Genomic DNA, 3,917 nt, shown 5'->3' on the forward strand with positions numbered 1-3,917 from the left:
TTTCTCTTGTGTTTAAAATCTTTATGGGTAGTTTACCATTTTCTGGTCTCACTATTGTTGCTGCTAAATAAACACCCTCACATAACTCTTGTGAATTTACTACGAAATCTCCTACAATCTTATTGTCTAATTTGAAATATTGAAAACTTTCGCATCGAGGAGGTATAATACACACGTTTTGGACATTTTCACTATGTAACGAAATTGAAATCTCCTGATGATTAATTACTAAACTTAAATTACTATTTTCAAAATTAATTTTTGCCAAATATTTTTTCAAGAAATTTTGCCCCAAAATTCCATCAGTTGAACATGGTAAGCGTTTAAACACATAGAATTTTTGTTCAAAATATACATTATATTTCCTCCAATATCCTTTAACAGTTAAATTTTATTTTGTTGCAGTTGCAAGTAGTTGTTGGATGCTCCACTACGATACTGATACACTCTGTTTCGAATTCAAGTTCAGGTTCTTCTGCTATTATTTGTTAAATCAATCTTTTGTATATTAAACTGAGAATAAACGATATTCGTTAATTGCACCCCTAATTTCGTGCAGTCTTTCCTGAGCTATTTTCGCTAGTTGGGTAAATCATCGACGGGCCTCACTGAAAAGGTACTAGAAAAATGGGATTTACTAAATAAAAAAGCAGTATAATTATAAGATATTCTTCTTCTCTGTGCATTTCTGCTTTACGTTTAGAGTCGCTTGTTAACCCTGAAGCAGTTAGCGAGTCGAAATACCTGCGAATTGATATCAGGGTTAGCAAACACGCGTTCAATCGGAAAGGACGCGTCAAAGAAGGCATGTGGAAAGTGGCCATTTAAATTCTAATATCGAATCCGAGAATGTGTGTTGAGAAATTAGGTAAATGGTGTTCTACATTTGGCCACTTCTGACGAAAAAAACTTTTCTATAACAAAACACGTGCTACGCGTGCTCGATTGTATGATGAAAAACGCTCACTCGCAATTGTATAGATATAGATTTCACTTTGCGATCGGTTTTGATTCAATGCAACCTGCCCTTTTAAAACTAGCGTAAAGGGCACATGTTCCAATTTCACGTGCTGCGTGACGTTAAGCATTTATCAATGGGAAATCTAATTTCCTGTAGAGCTTATAACGGAGTTTTAAAGTTGATATCAGTCAACGACACCTATTTTTGTTTTCATCTTGGAAAGACACAAGTTTATATGATTTACGCTTGTTTTACTTCTACGAGTGGCTTTTACAAGTTATTAGATTTCGCGATCTCCTCCTTATTGGTTATCCCATTATTCCGATATGATGATTGCAGCCTTATTGTCATTGTCTTCAAACTCCTACACGTAGATCAATATACTCACTTTAAAAGGTGAATGACTCTCTTTCCACACGTACGGTGTTCTTTTTTAGTTCCCATTTCGAAAAACAGCGGCAATTTCATTCATCTAGTGTTACAGAAATCACTAGCTTTCTCTGTATCAGGCCTATAAAGGAAAAGGGGTGGGAATGTGATAAACCGAAACGTTACATGCCAATAAAAATTCACTTTTGTCTGTAAAAACAGTTAACCTGCTGTATAATAGCGATAGCAGCTGGAACACGTATAGTCCAGTAACTTTGTTGCTAAAAATAGGGGGTACCAAGCGTCAAATCCGGTAGTTCTGATTTTTTGTGGGATTGCTTATGTTGTTAACCCAATGTATAATTCAAGTTTTCGACCTCGAGCGGCGAACGCAACATAGTCAAATATACTAAAAACCGAGGAATTTTCGTTTTCTTTTCAGATTTTGACGATTATAGCAAATTTGGTCTGCTTTAAAAACTTATTGAACCGTTGTTGGCGAAAAACTGGTCCTTCAGGGTTAAAATCGTCAAAATCTGAAAAGGAAACGAAAATTCCTCGGTTTTTAGTATATTTGACTATGTTGCGTTCGCCGCTCGAGGTCGAAAACTTGATTTATACATTGGGTTAACAACATAAGCAATCCCACAAAAAATCAGAACTACCGGATTTGACGCATGGTCTGATGTATATAGTTACTGGACTACACATTCTATAAGAAAATTTTTTTTCCTGGTCGATTCTGAGACAATTTTTTTTTCGGGGCTCAAAAAAAGGCAGAACCTTCCTTTTTTACCAAAAATCGACTGCACCAAAATTTCTCGGGAAAACACTTTTTCTTATTAATTTTGGTGCGTAGAATCCAAAACGATTCGTACTTTTTCGATCGGACTTCTCAATCAACAAAAGGTAAGGGTCTTTTCAGTGGACAAATTGGACATTCAATCCGCTTCAATCGCTGCCTTTAAAGTCACTATTCCCACAACTGAGACAGTCAACATCTACAAACCTGACATGTGGCCTCTATACACAATAATACGCCCGTTTCGCATCAGCAGAAATTTTCCTGGAGCCGGCCAGTTACAACCGCCAACGTAAAGAACGACGTGACTCCTTATAGGAATCAAGATATATTTGCATTTGATGTAGTACATCTCAATGTAAGGTCATTGACGAACAAAGTTCATTATATTGAAGTTTTATGTAGTACTTACAATTATAATGATTTATGTTTTAGCGAGACTTGGCTGGATGACAATCAGGTGAATCTAGTCACAATTGCTGGATATACTATAATGTCACATTTCTCTAGAAAGCAACGAAATGGAGGGGGAGCGGCTATTTTCTTGAAAAACGAGTTAATTAAACAATCCCACAATCCCATTCACTTGAATTTGTTAACAAGTTTGGAATCGAGAACGTGTTTGAGTGTTGTGGGGTGTGTATCTCTTACGACGTTTGCATTGTTACAATATACCGCCCTCCCAACAATAATGTTGACAGCATAAATTTATTTTTACACACATTTCATTATTTAATGTCAACCGTACGAAATCGTTACAAATATATTTATGTCTGTGGCGATCTGAATATAAACCAGTTAAAAAATGACAAATCATTTGTAGCTCTAAGAGACGTGCTAAACTTACATGGTCTAACGTCTATTATATCAGAGAAGTAACTAGAGCTCAGCAACTGCCTAACGCATCTGAGATGAGCGTCTCCTCAATTGATTACATATTGACTAACAATACCAGTTCCATTAAAATAGCAAAAAATTATGAGCTTGGTCTGTCTGACCACTTTGCGCAATATGTAAAAATAAATATCGAACACATTAAACTAGTAAAAACAAAAAATGAATATAAATTATCCAGGTCACTTCACGACAGTTCAAAATTAAACGAGTTCTTGTATCTACTTAAAGGTTCTAGTTTAGGCAAACACAGTAGGAAGAATAATCTCGAGAATAATCCTAATCGAAAATTTAATACATTTTATGACAGCTTTACTTGGTGTATGGATAGGTCATTCCCAAAAATTCATAAGCGAATTATACCTACACTTGGCTTTCGGAAACAAAAAATCGTATTTTCTTCGGAACTCCAAACCAAATATAATATCTACAAGAGCCTCGCATTAATCAGCAAAGTGTCAAAAAACGATAACATGAGTAGGACCTTAAAAGATATGTACAGATCATTGTCTAAAGAAATAATTGCCGAAAAGAAAAAACATTTCTCGCAACAAATTGCTACTCACAACAAAAACCCTAAGTACTTCTGGAGTTTAATAAAAACCAAACCATCGACTACCACGACAACTCAAACCACCAACATAGAGGCAAATGATTTTGCCACATATTTTGGTGCAATGATACCATCTCCGAACCAAGACACTTTGACCGATAATAAATTCGTCTGCACCTCATCGTGCACCTCTAACTCCTTTTTTTACAATCCCTGCACACCGAACGAAATTTATAATATCATTCATTCTCTAAAAAATAACAGTTCTCCTGGATTCGACGAAATTCCCAACAGCTTATTAAAGGCATGTTCTCCTTACATCATTTCAGACCTATCTG

This window comes from Photinus pyralis, unplaced genomic scaffold (assembly GCF_008802855.1).
Source record: "Photinus pyralis isolate 1611_PpyrPB1 unplaced genomic scaffold, Ppyr1.3 Ppyr1.4_LG6, whole genome shotgun sequence".
Lineage (NCBI taxonomy): Eukaryota > Metazoa > Arthropoda > Insecta > Coleoptera > Lampyridae > Photinus > Photinus pyralis.